Source organism: Heterocephalus glaber, unplaced genomic scaffold (genome assembly GCF_053883595.1).
Source record: "Heterocephalus glaber isolate CG9 unplaced genomic scaffold, H.glaber_assembly_v1.0 deba00000071, whole genome shotgun sequence".
Lineage (NCBI taxonomy): Eukaryota > Metazoa > Chordata > Mammalia > Rodentia > Bathyergidae > Heterocephalus > Heterocephalus glaber.
The window spans coordinates 10,556,691-10,574,701 of NW_028258137.1; the positions used below are offsets into that span (position 1 = coordinate 10,556,691).

Consider the following 18,011-nt stretch of genomic DNA (forward strand, 5'->3'; position numbering starts at 1 on the left):
CTGACTTTAAAAATATAAATACAAAGGATACATTTTTAAATTATTTGTGGTCTTTATCAATTTTCAAAAGATTTTCCTTAATATCTTGATATTAAGTCATTATCTTTTGAGACGAGATAAATTTACATTTATATATAATGTTGACAACATCATATTCTCAACAGTGAACTAACCTTGGGGGCTGGGTTTATAGCTCAGTGGTAGAGTATGTACCTAGCATGCACAAGGCTCCGGGTTTAGTCCCAGCACCAGAAAAAAATACAACAAACAAGCAAAAAAACCTAACCAAGAAATGAGCCCAACAGTGAGGGATCTTTGCTAGTGTCAAGCAAAAATGACAACTGGAAAGGGTCTGGTTTTATAAATAATGATTTGCCTATTAAGAATTTTGTAACTGTAGAGCCTGGAATCATTTTTAGTTAGTAAGGGTTCACCTTCACCCTTCTTATTTTGTATTCAACATTACACTATGGTAACAGGTCCTTATATAAACAAACAAAACCATTTTATGAATTTCAAACACGGGGAATGTAATACAGAATTTTCTTAGATGCATATTGAAAGGGTCATGAGAACAGACAGTAAGATGGTACAAAGATGATTAGCTGTAGGAAAACAGGCCCACCATGGTTTGAAGAAGCACAGTAATCAATTATGTTACCTGGTGCCCAGAGCACTGCGCTCCTGGGGATCCACAGTCGCAGCCAGGCTGCCTGAGCAGATGCCCAGAACACTGCCTACACTGGTCTTCCACCACTGGGAGTCCCACCACCACACCACCACCCCCACCACCACCACCACCACCCCCCTTCTGCTCCTACTGGAAAGCCCAGGAAAGGAGTAGCTTCTCTCTTCTCCCCTCCCCCCACCCTTAGTTGAACCAAACAATAATAGAGGTTACAGGAGTCTGCACAATGTATCTATGAGTTTCCAGGCTCATAATAGAGCGGAGTACTGAGAGCCAAGAAGTACCACTCAGAGAAAGATGGCAAATGATCAACATGGCCAATTAAGACAGTACATGTTTTCATAGGGGTCACCATGGTGGTAACAGTGAACATGTATTCAAGTAACTCTCAAGTAACTCAATCAAGTTCTCCGATAAGGCAAAACTGAAGTGGAATCACACTAATCCTAGGAAAGAAACACAAAAAATTGGGAGATAAGAGGAGGTTAAATATAAACTGGACTTTAGATGTTAGAAATCCAATAAGTAACTGCTTGGACAAGAGAAGCAATTTCCAGGGAGATAAAATAACTTCTTGTTCTATTTTGTTTTGTGTATAACCAAATCTAAAATATAAATTTGAAAGACAGTTCTTCTTGGATTGGATAGCATTTAAAGAGTTTATTACTTATTAACAGGATTAAGATATTTGGGGCAAGAAGTTAGAATTCATTTGGGTTTACTGAAAAGTGGCATCTCTTTTTGAGTATATCAAGAAAGCATTTTAAACCTTTCTCTATCTAAGGATAAGCAAGAACTAAGCATATTTCCCATGTTACCAAACCAATTTTATCCCTTTTATACTTTAAATGGCCACTAGTTTACTTCCCTTCCCTCTCTACCTTTTAAGAAAGTTTACCTGAAGCATCAGGGGGATTGGCTCCGTGGAAAGCAGCTGCTAAATTCCACCGAGATTGCACTTTGCAGAAACATAATAAATTTGTGGCAGAGCTATCTCTCCTGTGAGGAATACCCTAGAATATTTGGCATTCACTTTCTCTTTCTCAAATTGCCTCTAAAAGCATTATTCTGTCCAGAATGACAGAAATCCCACAGGTCACTGGATCAGGGCTAGAAACCACCATGGGATTTAGACACCAGAAGAGGTGACCTTGAGTCCAGGGTTGGCTATGAGCACTGTAACCTTGGGAACTTTATCTGTAAAATAAGAAGATTCAAACAGATGATCTCAAATGTTCCTTTCAGCTCTGATAAGGTAAAATGTTATGAAAAAGCTTTAAAAGATGTTTGAGTCAAAGTGCATGGGAGAATGCATTATAAAAGTTGCTTTCAGGGATTTTTTCTATTTAAAATGTCAGTACTTTTCTCTGCCTGTTGGAGTATCTACTTACTGCATTATTTTCAAGTGGAAACTATAAAATATTGGGGGATATAAAGTGTTATTATGTAAAAATATTTATAGGTCTTACACAACTGTGTTGTCGGGCATCAATATCTCTTGTAATTTTAGGACATGAGTGAAAAGCAATCTTGAAAACCTACTTTTTTCTCTTCCCCTGTTCTTTGAGACATATTGATATGGTGGAGGAATATTGCATGTAAACCTCACTGATTGACTTCAGACTTTGAACTTTTGGATTTGTATGACACTGGACACATTAATTTCTCTGATCTTTAATTTCTTTTTCATCAGATACATGGAAAGAAATTAGTCTTAATTTTTGGTTAACAATTTCCTATCATTACAAGTTTATACATGAATTTTTAATTTCAATTTTAGTATACCTCTTAATTTTTAAAAACACAAATGTAGTGAATATTCATATTCTTTTTATAGCTTTTTTTTGAAGTTATAAAACAAGCCATACTTCATCTAACCTGGCTTTTTGTATTTTTCACTCAACAAGATGTTACTAAGAAAAAGACCTATGTTGTCCTGGCAACATAGTTCATTTCTTTTTATTGTCATCTATTGTGTGAATATGTTTTTTAACATAGTCACATAATGACAATGAAAAGAAATTTTTAAGATTTAAAAATCATTGTTTTTTAAAATTAAAAACACTACTTCTATGAAATGTCTTCTTTATATTTCTTAATCCCTGATGTAAATTTTTGACTAAATTAATAACTTGGGAAGGAATTGCTGAGTATATAAATGTTCCAATTCATAAGCTAATATGAAACTAATTTTCAACATGGATATGCCAATTTAAATTGCTGTCAGTAACAAATAATAAATTCCAAGTATCTACACCTTCTAAAACACTGCGTATTCCCCTCTCAATGAGTACAACATAGTAGGTCATTCGACATGTTTCTGATGAATACTGAATTTAAATTTTTCTTCAAATGTTTGCTTACTGACTATACATGCTTCCTTAGTTCTAATTAATAATTGTAGCTATAATTTTACAGGAACCATTTCTGAACCATGTTATTCTGTTGGTCAATTTATACCCTCCTACCCTTTTGGCACATTAGATTAATAAATTTAATATTTAAATAGGACAAGTTTCCCATTATTGTTCATCTTCTTATTCAGATATGTCATGTCTTTCATGACCATTGAACTTCCATGTAAACTTTAGAATCATCTCGTCAAGTTTCATGGAAAACCACATCAGGTTTTTATGAGAGAAGTCTCAAGCCTATAAATCAAGGCAGAATGGGGATATGCAGAAAGTATGTGTTTCCATCACAAGCATTTATTAAAGTTTTAGTTAAAATATTTCAGCAAAATTTTTCAACATCTGTGCACAGAGCTCACAAAACTTTTGTTATATTTATTTCTAGGTCCATTATGATTTTAGTTGTTAATGGTATGTTTAAAATAGACATACAAATATTTTTATGGATCTGTGTTCTATTTGTTGATGGTATATAGAAAAACTATTCTCTTTCATGTAACCAACTTCATTGCTGATTTCCTTCTATAAGCCATTATTTCACCATCTCTAAAATTCCTATGACACATAGTTGTTATGAATGTGAAATGAGAAAAATTACTGACAACACACAAGATTTTAACAAGTATACACTAAATACCACTTCTCATTCTCTTCCTTTGTCAGAAAGACAGAAAATAGAAGAGAGGGATGTAGAGAGGACAGAGATTATGATAGAGAATAAACTCTGACGTTATTCTGGTTTTCAATACTTTAATTTTTTTCTGTACATTTAGTTGCATAATTATTATACTCTACTGAGTTAGTGAAATACAAAGTAGATGGATATACATGACATTTATTTTAAAGGCATGGAAAACAAGACATATTTAAGAACATAGTCATATTGCAATGGCTTAATCATTGTTAAATGTTATATATAAAAGTAAGACACATAAAAATAAGACATAATAATATTATTTAGGTTTTCTTTTTAGAGAAAATTCAGTGATGTATTATTTTATACTTTTGACTACCTTCACTATATTAGCAAAATCTAAATTTCATGATACATCTCAGACCCATAAGATTTATTCTTTCCTTTCTTTCTTTCCTCCTTTCTTCTTCCCTTTATGGTTTCCCTTCCTTTCTTATCTTTTTCCTCACCTTTTCTTCCCTGCCTTTTATCCTCTCACCCATGATAAATTTGGCTCTGAGTCCTGAATTAAACTTGAGAGATAATGAATAGATGGTTTTCAACACTGACTTGGAGCATTAACCAGTCATTCACCTTGGCTCTGCGGGTTAAAACAGCAGTTCATGGTGCTGTCACCTTGGATGAGTATGCTTGCCTTTCACTGTCTCAAATACATAAAGGTATACAGACAAACTTTTAATATCAGTTTCTGATAGAGATACTTCATACCTTAACACTAAAGAAGGGGTTGTGAAATGTTAAATGTTGTTCATGCTATTAAAAATCCAATGTCTTGAAATACTAATTATGATCCACTGTGTTCTTAAGTCAAGTATTTAAGAAGCTTTTTGAATATATAAATGGGGTGTGTGTGTGTGTGTGTGTGTGTGTGTGTGTGAAAACTATGCTTAATACTGTCTAACTTGTGGGAAAATCCTACAATGAAATACATAAATGGCCACACATAAGGACTGCCTTGCTTTATTAAGCTTAGAATGATTTCTTCTCAAATTATCTACACCTGTGTTTGAAAGGTAGCCCTCCATATCAGACTAGGTAGAGAATTTTCCTATCTCATATTTTATAAAGATATAGTCAAATGAGCTAACTTAAAAGTGAACTATTAAAACAGCCAACTTAATAAATTCATTTTACACATATTAATTCTTCAATCATCATTCATGTTCAATACTTGTCCTCAAATAAGAGCTATTTCTGGGAGGAAAATACCTGTAAACATAATATTGTAAATTAAACCATTCACAAAAAATTTAAAAATATACAACTTACAGTAGTGAAACACCATCAGACTACATTTGACAAGAAAAATTCAACTGATTGGAAAAATAAGTCTGAATATTAAAAAATCATCCTTATGTCCTAATTTTGTCTTTTCTTCTACTCCTAAATTTTCATTCCAACTGTCAGTTGATGATTTTAACAAATCTATGTCTCTATAAAATCAATAATGGACCACTCTTTCCTGTGCATGAATATCTGTTTTGAAAAATCCAACCGAGTTTTCCTAACATATAAAAGGTTTAAAATTATTTCTTTCTTCCATTGCCTTCTCTTGGATTAGTTAATTGTAAAGTAAATAATCACATTGCATATAACCAGAAGTAGCAAAAGAGATATTCAAGAATGAAAGCTATGATATGACATGATAGCTTCATTATTTAAAAAGATATTTTATATTTTGAAAACCTACCATGAATTATGTAGTACTTCACACAGAAAGTATGAGTAAAAAGAGTTGCTAATTCAAAAGACAATGCTGGTTACAAGAGATGATCTAGTGAACAGAATTTTCAAATGGATGAAAATTAACTTTGTTACCATAGATAAAATAAATTACTGAGACTGAGATTCCCATAAAGTCAGAATTAAACTATTTACTTTATTCCCTACATTAACAGTAGAGTGAAAATCTATTTCTGATGTTTCTTCCCCATCTCCCCAAGACTAACTATAGTCTTGTGTGACTATGTATAGTAGCCACTAGAAATTGTGTAAACTGCAAATCAAAGGGAGTTGAAGAAAAGTTCGTGTTGTCTTTCATGTAATTGTCTTTATATAAATTCAACAGATGTTTATTATTTCAAGCTTTATTAATTAACAGTATGAATTCTTAAAGGCAGTTCCATTAAAAGAGAGATCTTCATACATAAATTGATAGTTTGTGGATCACATCACATTAGAGGTTTGATTTCCACTTAATAAATAGGAAATGTATTAATAAACATATATTAATTTTCTGAGCATTTATAGAGATGTTTGTAGTCCTAATCTAAGTTAAACTAAGCAATCCTTAAATCTTCATCCAGATGCCAGGTTCTATGACATAGATAAAAATTTATCTTTGTAAGTATACATGTTCTTGATTTCTTTGAAGAAAATAATGAGAAATTATCTTAAAGGAAATAACACTGATTTCTCTGGGGTCAAAGTTAAAATGAAGTTAATTTATTTCACATTGTTCTAAGTTTTATCTGATCTGTCTTTAATTTAAAATTAAGTCAGTCTGTTTGGATATGTGGTACTCAAATAGAAAAATTACCTAGGTCATATGTAAATTCAAGGTTTCCTAAAACCCCCACTATGACTCTCTTTCAAGACTCCTGAAAGTTCTGGATATTGCTTACTAAGAGGAGTTGTGACCAATACAAAGTCCACTTCCAAAGTGTTGCCCTACATCACAATTTAGCATTGTGTAGTCTATCCAGATCTAACATTCTCAATTAAATTTCAAGAACATAGTATTATAACTCTCCAGGAATATTATTTCAGGGATACTGTACTTAACTTTTTTCAAAGGTGAGTAAATCTTTAGTAGATGGAATCTTTCAAATGATTTTTATGACCATATTTACTAAAAAAGTGAAATTTTACCAAAAAATTTATAAAAGCAGTATCCTGTATCACTCATCTCCTCTGTTTATTAACTGTGTGGCCAATATCAAGTCCATATTTGATATATTTCTGCTCCTCTTCCTTCACCTCTTAAAAGGTGATAACCCTGCCTCTTGGGGTTGTTGTGAAAATCAAATGAACAGATATGTATAAAATAAAGTATTCAATGCCTGGAATTGTCATTGGAAGTACAAAAATAAATGTTAGCTTTTATTATTATTCCCATTTTTTTTGCTCTGATTGCCATGGCTGCCACCTTCAATCTTTCCCTTGGCATTTACCCATATATTTTTTAAATAAATGAATTTGTACATTATCTACTTGCTTTTGTCTCTCATAGAAACTAACTTTATTTGTTTATACCATTTTCCAATGTCTCTCAAGGTGCACATATAAAGTTCCTAGTTCATGGTTTTGGTTACATAAAGAATCATCAATGTTTACATTTTCATTACATCAATTAAGAGTTTCAGAGATGAATGACAAGAAAGCTAGCAACAGTTATTTAAGCAAGCAGAAGCTCTATTTTCATCTAACAAGAATTGTGGAGGTAGATGGTTGCTGCTTTTCCCTGCTGTCCTCACCATTTTGCCTTTTATTCTTACAGTTGTCAAATCACATCGCCTGATGGCAGACTCAGCTCCAGGCAACAAGACCACCTTCAAAAGCAAGAAGCAGAGGCTGGCCAGGGTGGCAAAATCCTTTCATCTCCCATGGACTGCTCTTATTAGGAAGAAAAATAACTTTCTAAGAAGTTACCCAGTACAATTTCTCCTGCATCTCATTTACCAATGCTGAATCCTATGGTGCTACTAACTCCAAGGCAGGCTGTGGTAGTGAGGATATTACACAAAAGAATGACATTGCCTTAATTGGCTTAGACCAGAAAGTCCCAAACTTTCTCAGTTCACAACTCCATTGGGGTCTGTGTGATTATTTTCACTGTCCCCCTAGGCAAAAGAAATATCAAACAATCCTTTGTTATAAGTAGCTGGGACCAAAGAATGTAATATGTACTAACAACTTAGTAGTGATTTGAGTAAATATTATATATAAATGACTTGTTAAAATCATGTTTAAATATTTATAGTTACTTAATAAAGGGAAGTGAGTTGCCAGTTGGGCACTGCACAACTTCTCAAAATTTAAAATCAGATTAGGCATCAGTGTCTTTATTTCTATTCGATATTGATTTCCATGTAGTACTATTTTTTAATCAAATCAACCACTGAAAATACTGCTTCTGAAATATATTTACATCTTGGAAAGGAAGATGAAACTGACAGTGAAACTAGAACCAGCCTTGAGCAAGCCCCAGGGACAGCAGCCTCTCACCACCTGCAGAGGATCCTGGAGGAACCACACTGTGGAATAGGAGTCAGATCAATCCTTGATCCCCCACCCACTCTACTAATAGTGCAGGAAATCTCTGAGCACTGAAGCTCTGAGGGTTCCTAAATTAGCTATCGTTCCTCAGTCACTTGCTCCATCCCCACAAAGTTGTAATCAATGCTTGACTCAGAAATCTTTTTTTTTTCTGTGTGAGTTGATTATTTTCAACATTCCATTCCTACTATTGCAATGGAATTGGAGAAAAGAGATAAATCAGGGTAACCAGTGCAACACTTTCATCTGGAAGTCCAGAGTAGATTCTGAAAATATTCAATCTTGGCAAAGTGAGGGAGAAAGGTGGAGAATCCCAGGATTTATCAAATTATTTAATTTAATATTACTAGATAATACACAGTCATTCATCATCTATACCAAAGACTGGGAGACTGTGCATTTGGACCTCACAAAACTTCCTTGGCTACCCAGACACCTAATAATTCAGTATGTTCTAATATACATATGAGCACCAACCTTCCCCACATCAAGGGTGCCCTAATGAATGCAGGAATAGTCTAAAACAGGCCACCTCTTACTCCAAAAAACCCATTTGTACCTTCACAGTGACCTGGTCTTTCCATGGGGGTAGAAGGCAAACACGTTGTACTCCAGGGATTAATTCCAGGTGATTGGTAGTAGCCAGTAGGTTAGCAGTTAAATTTTATCAGTCTCTAATTCAGCAAATTTTTTGCATTATAAAAAATTGTCTTTAAAAATATCTTCTATACCCACTACGTATTTTTCTAGATAACATTTTTGAAGACAATTTTTTTTTATTTCTATGAAATAAGAATAAGATAGGATTTGTTATTCTGGTTAATACTACAATATATTTTCAGATTTAGTTACAGATAAAATGTTAACAAATTCAAAGAGTTCCATTATTATTCTTACTCGTCTCCCTGAAAGGCTGTGAAATAGTTATTCTTTTTGAAAGGTTTGATCCCAGAAGTCTTTACTTTTGTAAACATGTAACCAGGTTTCCCTATTGAACTTGGACTCAGAGTTGGAGGTTAAGACAACTACTTTACATGAACTTTCCAGAAACAAAGAGCTGTTCTCCTCTTACATATGCACAGGACCCAGGTTAAGTTCAGAGTTTATAGAAGAGAACACTTTAAGTACGTCTTTCTTTGTATTCAATAGGAGGTCATGCTTCAGCTAGTAGGAACATAGATTATGCAGATAGAATTTTGTGCTTAGTCATCAGCACATTTGGAAAATTAATTTTCCAGTAATTTAGCAGCATCAAAAAACTTTGTTAGTATTTTAAATGAGACATTGTTTGGGGGTTTGAAAGGGCAAGAAAACATGTAAATGGATTTTTTTAATTGGAGAAGTCGACCTCTGAATCCTAATTTTAAAACTTCATTTCAAATTATATTTGTTCTCTGGGTATAGCAGTTCATATTCTAGATATAAATAAGTAAAAGTTTCGGGATTGGGTGGCTTTGAGAAAATGATATTTAAGGTTTTTAAAACATTCACACGCACATATACACACACAAATGTTTTGCAAATTTCTCCATGAAGAGTTGTGCTACCATATGTGAAAAATTCCCTGGTATTTTATTGAAATGCTTCAAAATTCTGTATAATCTTTTGGTTTCTTAATATGCATATTAACACTAAGATTATTTTATTACTATGTATGTAACACTTTCCACACTGATTCACCTCCTGCTGGAGGTTGTAAATTTTTGGAGGCATAAACCATGATTTTCCTTAGTAAACAAAACTGCAACATCTGCACATTACTAAAACTATGGTAGACCCTTAAGAAATATATGCAAATATTTTTCAAAATAAGAGGTCTTTGTTGCAAGCAAAAAAAACAAAAAACTGATGCTGGTCACCGTAAGCAACAAGGAAATATAGATAATGCCAACTCCACAGGATTTCCAAAGATTGAGTTTAGAAAATGAACAAAACCCAAAGCAGCCCTGAGGAGGCAAGAGTTAGGACCCAAGGGTCACTCTGCTGTGCCTCACTGGCATCAGATCTAAGAGAAAAGCAAGCAATCAGCGAAATAGATTCATGCCCACATGCTAGTTGCCAGAAAACCAAAGAGGAAAATATATGGCCGCTCTGGCTGCCATATGGGTAAGCAGCCTTCTGCCTTTCCCCAGTGAATGCCCCCAAACTAGGATGGGAGTAAACTGTGAGCAGGTAAATATTAAAAAATTGACATGCATTAATCTCACACATACCTTACCCCACATTACATCTCCAATAAAGAATGTTACTCTGAGTGTAATGGATTATATTTTTTACAAACAAAATGGAACATATCTGTCCCCCTAGAAATGTCTCATCAATCTAGGATTGCTGGATCCTATAAATTGGTCCCATAGAATTATTACATTGTGTTTTTTGTCAGTAGAATGCTTTTAAAGTGCACAAAATTAGAATTTCTATAAAAGATGATATCACGTCTTAGGTTTCCTCTTTGTTCTATAACTGTAGGATGTTGGATTTCTTAGTTTATTTATTTTAAACTGTTTTAATTTTTAATTCCAAAAGAAAGTAATTCAGTATTTGATATAGGACGTACAAATTTCCATTAAATTGATCTTGCTAAAATGTCTTCTGGTAAAAATTCCATTTATTTACTTTTTTGAAAATGAGAAAACAAGTGCTTCCAATTTTCCTTACATTGCATTTTTGAATAGTTGAGAATTCATAGCAAAAGTAAATAAGGTTCTTTATAAGTTTGGTTCTGAAAATGTAGCTCATAAAGTAGGCAGGGTGCTCTTGCATTAGTCTTAAATTCTGATTAGCTTTAATGGGGATCCAAGTGAATTAATTTTCAGGAGAATAGACTCCACTTTCTTATTCTTCATTGTACTTTCAGTACAGTACTATTCTGTGAAGCCATAAATTTATAGCCTTTCAACATTTAAGATAAGTTGTACTAGCATGAACTGAAAAAGAAGAACTTTTATGAATTCCCCATAAACTCCCTAACATAGAAGACGCCCGAATTCAGAACTCCATTGTTACAGTTTTTTGGGTCATAAATAATCTTGCCAAGTAATTATTTAAATAGAAAGAAAATAAGCACTGTAAATGTTTTAAACTAAAAACTCTTGTTCAAGAAATCTCATTGTAAATTGTAAAATACCACATTACAAGCAAATTTCATGAAAATTAAACACAGAAATTATTTAACATTTTACTTCCTAAAATCCTTTAGGTTCATCTAGTCTAGTTATAATTTGATGTGATAAAGATTAATTATATAATTACAATAATATGAATTTTTACTTTTGAGGGTTTTTATATTCTTCTGTGGTATATATTTCAGCAGATTTATGACTAGAGTAGGAACAATAGCAAGTCCTATTTGTAGGATTATTATGAGGATTAAATAAGATAATGCATGTGACAATATTCTCATACATGATTTTAATAATAGTCCATAGCAGCAATCCTCTTATTTCTCTTGGTGCCTTTAAAAATAAATATGCTTTATTTTAAGATTTCTAGTAGTCACGGTGTTTTAGTAAAGCACATTAAAACTTTTAGATTTTAATACAGCATATTCAAAACTCTGTGTTAATTCAGGACCACAAAATTATTCCTAAAGTTATGTCAAACTGAATAAAATGTTTCTTGTTTGTATCTTAGCAATTGGGGCAACCACTTTATGAGTTTGAACATATGGGGAAATTTTAGCAACTGAAGTTTTTATCTTAAAAGTTAATAGATTCTCCACATGGAGCAATGCATTAGTGAAGCTATTGTCTGGGAGAGATTAAAGGATAAAGACACAAATAAATGGAACTTGTGCAAGAGAAAGAGGAAAGGGAAGAGGAGTGAGCAGGGAGAAAAGAGGGAAAGGGACAAAGGGAAGAAAAAGGAGAGACTTTATCAGAAAGTGTGCATAAGTGACATGCTAGGCAGATGAATAAAAGAATTCAAGAACCACCTTCTGGTCTAATACAATTATCAAACTTCAAAATGGAAAATCAGAGTCACATGTAGGGCTTATTAAAACAACTTTTTAAGCCCCACCTCCAGATTATGATTCACAGTTTGGATGGGGCCGCAAATTTGTGTTTGTAACAAGTTTCCAGATAATTTTTTTTTTTTTTTTTGTACTGGGGATGGAACTCTGGACCATGCGCTTGCAAGGCAGGTGGTGGCACCACTGAGCTAATTCTCCGGCCTAAACAGATTTTTTTTTTTTTTTTTTGATACGAGGGATCAAACTCAGGACCTAGCACTTGCAAGGCAGGCTTGGTGCCACTGAGCTAAGTCCCCAGCCCTTCAGGTAATGTTGATACTGCAGGTCAAGGGAACCCCACCTTGAGTACCACTAGTCTATAGTGAAATAGACTGATGGCCCACTATTGAATTCTCCTGCTTGAAAAAGAAATCTAAAACAATGTTTTGAGGAATAACAATATGACTGATACGATTCAGATTTTCTCATGTTTCACCTATTGTTATTAAGGATAAGTTATCAAAGTTTAATTATTACACATATACAATTATCCCTCTCCAGAGAACTGACTATATTATGTAGCAACCCAATAAGCATATTTTAAAATACAAATTAGATACAATAAGCATTTTTACCATGGCCAATAAATAAAAATGGAGAATGTTAAATTGATAGAAATTAAAAGAACAATGAAGGACCATTTTTCCTATTTCAGAAAGCATTGTGGAATATGTTTTATAGATTCCTATATCCTGTTAGTGGAAGTCTATCTAAGGCAACGCCACCTAGAAAAGAGATTCCCAGATTTATCAAAGTGAAGTCATCACTCTGGTTTCGAATATTAACATAAAACTATACATACTATATAAATGTAACAATGAAAATGCATTAGAATGTTTAAAAAACTAGTCTTCAGTAGAATATATGAATATAAGCAATATATATTTAAAATTAAAGATATTTGTCTTTTGTGACTACAAAACCATTTTCTATCCTGTAAAGTTGATCACTTTGTAAACAATATATTTAACAAATTAACAGTGGACAGAGCCAGGCAGCAGGATAGCACAGAGAAAGGGGCTTTAGTTTTGGAGTGGAGTGATCACAATGCTGCCCATTTGGGTGGTGAGACTCATACATAATCACCGACACCTTCTCCGGCCAGAAATATACATTAGCCAATTAACTGCTCCACAGATGTCTGCCACACAACGTAATAGCATTGCTTATGGACTAGCTGACGTTGCTATTTTTCACATTCTCATGAAACTATACTGAGGAAACTCAGCCCAAATGAAACATATACATTGCTTAACAAGGTACCCTCAAAGTCCCTGCTGGATTTGTAGTCATTCTCTTTAATTCCTTGAACCAATGTCCTTCAGCTACAGGAGAAATTCTTTTATAGCAATATAGAATAATCTTTCCTAAATGTCATCAGGGAATACATAATTCTGTGTGTGTGTGTGTATGTGTGTGTGTGTGTGTGTGTGTGTAAAACATATATCTGGACATAAAAGAACCCAAAAATGATAAATATCAATATCAAAATCTCTATGGCTATAGTTCCTAAAATAAATCAAGTGAATTATCATTTTTTGAAGTAAATTTTCTTGATATTTAAATCAAATAAAAATATTAGGTGAACTAATCATGTTACACACTAAAAGAGGCTAAATGAGGCTGGGAAATAGAGAAATTAATCCACATTCAGGACAAAGTTAACCTGTTTGGAAGCCTCTGGGGACCACTTAACAGAAATTGCATAATCTTGCATAATAGTAGATCAACTGAGTACTCTAGAAGTTTGCTGACCTAGCATTTAATTCTCACAGAGCAATTGCTGGGAAAAAAAGTTCTGTCAAACATTACATTGCTACAGTCTTTAGATTTTAAATATCTGGTAAGAAGATGAATTTGGTGGAGGTAAATCACACACACACACACACACACACACACACACACACACAGTGGTAAAACAATGCTTCATTCTCTTACCAAACTAACATATTTTTTTTCATGATTATAGTTGGCCCAACTATATAGTTTGTTGTTGACTAGTGGATAGAATGCATGACTATTTCTTTCTTATCATCACAAAATTTGTATAGGTTGTTTTCTAGTTTTCTGTGTTTCAATGTTATAAAACAGGCATTCTTTAATAAAATCTAGACATATTTCAAATACCCTTTCTAACCCTGGTATGTTGCCTAAGTTGACAATTTTCCCATTTTTATTTCAATAAGAAGTATAATCAACTTAGCAGATTTACAAAAACAGTATGTAAAATATCGGACCTCCCTTTTTTAGAAACCAGCTTTTCTTGCTCTCCTATATTTTAATGACTTCAGCATCAGTCTCGTACTCCCTCCATACTGACTCTTGAATTATCTGTCTGAATGTAGTTATGTTAGAATTTGCAGTGGCTCAGAAACTATGAATTATGTCCCTCTAGTTAAAATGAAATTCAAACTCCTTACCCAAGACACAGTCTCAGCTTTCACCATATAATTCCACATAGCCTTTCCTCATCCCTCCACATTCCTGTAATTCTAGGTAATGTCTATTGTCTGTACTTCCTTTGCCTAACGAAGGATCAACTTCTATCTTCATCAGCCCTAAGTTCATTTATTTTTTTATTATTGTTTATTGGTCCATTTTAGGTATACAATACAGTTACATTCATCATTGGGATCTTGTACCATTACATGAGTATCTTAGTTCTTACTTTTTCCCCATTCCCCTGCCTTCCCTTCACCCCCTCCTCCTTCCCTATTTACAAAGACTTTGTTTCCATTTTTTTCCTTTTCTCATATTTTTTTCTTTTCCCTTCTTTCCTTTACCATATCCTTCCTAATTCCCCTACTGCTTTAGCTCTTTTCTTCCTATTTCACAATATCATTTATATATTTTGATCCTCATTTACACTTTTAGTTTTTCACACCAGAGAAGCTATTCGGTGTTTACACATGTGTGTCCTATTTATTTCACTTAAGAGTATCACCTCAATGTGCATCCACTTAGCTATAAATATCTCTAGTTTCTCATTCTTTCAGCTGAGTAGTACTCCATTTTATAGAAAAACCATATTTTCTTTATCCAGTCTCCAGTTGATAGGCATTTGGGCTGTTTCCAAGTTTTAGATATTACAAACTGTGCTGCTATAAATATAGGTGAGCATATATCATTGTGGTATGATTCTTTTGATTCTTTTGGGAAGATACCCAGCCGAGGAATAGCTGGGTCAAATGAGATATCTAATCCTAGTTGTTTGAGGTATCTCCATACTGAGTTCCACAGTGGTTGCACTAGTCTACACTCCCACCAGCAGTGGAGCAAGGTTCCTCTTTCCCCACAGCCCTGCCAGCATTTGTTATTGGTTGATGTCATGATAGCAGCCATTCTTTCTGGAGTGAAGTGGAATCTCAGTGTTGTTTTCATTTGCATCTCTCAAATGACCAGTGATGTTGAACATTTTTTCGTGTATTTATTTGCTATTTCTACTTCTTTGTCTGAGAAATGTCTGTTCATTTCAGATGCCCATTTTTGGATTGGGTCTTTAAATTTGGGAGGTCTGATCTTTTTAAGTTCTTTATATATTCTAGATAGTAGACCTTTGTCTGAGGAAGAGCAGGTGAAGATTTTTTCCCACATAGTGGGTTGTCTCTTCACACTGCTGGTGGTTTCTCTTGCTGTGCAGAAGCCTTTTAATAAGAAGAGATCCCACTTGTTGATTGTTTGTGCTAGTTCATGGGCAACTGAGGTTTTGTTCATAAAATCTTTTCCTACACCGATGTCTTCAAGGGTTCTACCTAACCTCTGTTCCAACTGGTTCAGAGTTTCTATTTTAATATTTAGATCTTTAATCCATTTGGATTTTAGTTTAGTGCATGGTGAGAAATACAGATCTAGTTTTAATCTTTGGCAAGTTGAAGCCCAATTTTTCCAGCACCATTTCTTAAAGAGGCTATCTTTCCTCCAGTGAGGGTGTTTGGCTCCTTTATCGAAGATGAGATGGCTGAGTGTGTCTGGCATTGTTTCTGCATCTTCTAATCTGTTCCACTGGTCCTCAAGTCTGTTTCTTTGCCAGTACCATGCTGTTTTTATCACAGTAGTTTTGTAGTATAGTTGCAGGTTGGGGACTGTGTTATCACCTGCCATGTCTCTGTTACCTAGAATTGCTTTTGCTATTCTGGGTCTCTTCTTGTTCCAAATGAATTTTTGGATTGTTTTCTTGAGGTCTATGAAGTATGCTGCTGGGATCGCAATTGGAATTGCATTAAATCTATATAACAATTTTGGAAGTATGGCCATTTTCACTATATTAATCCTTCCTACCCAGGAGCAGGGGATGTCTGTCCATTTTCTGATATCATCTTCAATCTCTCTTTTCAAAGAGTGCAGAAGATTTTTAATAAGATGAGATCCCAGTTGTTGATTCTTTGTGCTAGTTCCTATGCTACTGAGGATTTGTTCAAAAAGTTTTTTTCTATGCCAATGTCTTCAAGAGTTCTACCTAACTTGTCTTCCAGCAAGTTTAGTGTTTCTGTTTTAATATTTAGATCTTTAACCCACTTTGACTTTAGTTTAGTGCATGGTGAAAGATAGGGGTCTAGTTTTAATATCTGGCAAATTGAAATCCAGTTTTTCCAACACCATTTATTAAAGAGGCTATCTTTCCTCCAATGAAGATGGTTGGCTCCTTTGTCAAAGATGAGGTAGCTGTATATGTCTGGAGTTGTTTCTGCATCTTGTAATCTGTTCCACTGCCAGAACCATGCCGTTTTTATCACAGTGGCTTTGTAGTATAGCTTCAAGTTGGGGATTGTGATACCCCCTGCCATGTCTCTGTTGCCTAGAATTGCTTTTGCTATTCTAGGTCTCTTCTGGTTCCAAATGAATTTTTGGATTGCTTTCTCTAGCTCTGTGAAATATACTGTTGGGATTTCAATCAGAATTGCATTGAATCTGTATAGCAGCTTTGGAAGTGTGGCCATTTTCACTATATTGGTTCTTCCTATCCAGGAACAAGGGATGTCTTTCCATTTTCTTATATCCTCTTCAATCTCTTTTTTCAGAGTGTTGTAGTTCTCAATGTAGAGGCCTTTTGCTTCCTTCATTAGATTGATTCCTAGATATTTCATTTTGGGGGGATGTTATTGCAAAAGGGATTGTTTCCCTAATTTCTCTCTCAGTGTGACTGTTATTTGTATACAAGAAGGCTATTGATATTTGAGTTTTTACCTTGTATCCAGCTACTCTACTGTATCTGTCCCTAAGTTTATTTCTAATGACTGTGACCCATCCTAGCTTGTAGCTCTAGATCTTTGTGAGATCAACACCCCATAACTGCATTCCTGTCCCCAATCCCTTAGTCCACCATCAAGAGAAAGGCAAACTACAAGGAACAGACCTTATTGATGGTTTAGGGAAGTCTAAATGAAATTATAATACAGAAAATGAAGCTTAAAATGCTATCTTAATGTAACTATTTATAGAATTTAAGAGGTAGAAAAAGACCATGCCTTTCCCATGATGTTCCCCAGAGATGGACCTCATTTCTAATTCTAATGGTTTCCATGTTATGAATCGTCTCCTATACTTATATTAAAGCCATGGTTTTGAAGTCCCCTGGTCTTCTCCTATAAGATAACTCTGGATAGAATATGTGCATACACACTTATATACATTGCCTTCTTTCCTTTACTCAATTTATTTAAAACTTCCTGCATTTCAGCCACTGCATTCAGAGATGTGTTTATAGAAGTGAGCCAAGCAGACTTGGAGTTTATAGTCATATGAAGCAGATAAGTCATGTCAAACACAAATCTTTAACTGGGCAATGTGACAAACACAGCAGAGGAAAAGTGTAAAGCATGACGAAATTGCCCAGTTAGGAGACCTGACCCAGTCCTAGGGTCAGAGAAAATGTCCCTAAGGAAGTGACTCTGAATTTCTAACTAAAGCATAAGTATTGATTAGGTGAAA

At 34.2% G+C, this 18,011-nt stretch overlaps 2 long non-coding RNA genes across 2 annotated transcripts in view; one reads left to right on the forward strand and one right to left on the reverse strand.

The window, feature by feature from the left end:
• Window positions 1-18,011, reverse strand: part of LOC147830602 (uncharacterized) — a 626,443-nt gene that overhangs the window by 14,854 nt on the left and 593,578 nt on the right. The gene's annotated exons all lie outside the window — the stretch shown is intronic.
• On the forward strand, window positions 1,845-7,839 carry LOC147830603 (uncharacterized). Its single transcript, XR_015448537.1, has 2 exons — window positions 1,845-1,943; window positions 7,293-7,839. It is a non-coding gene; the product is annotated as an uncharacterized LOC147830603 (long non-coding RNA).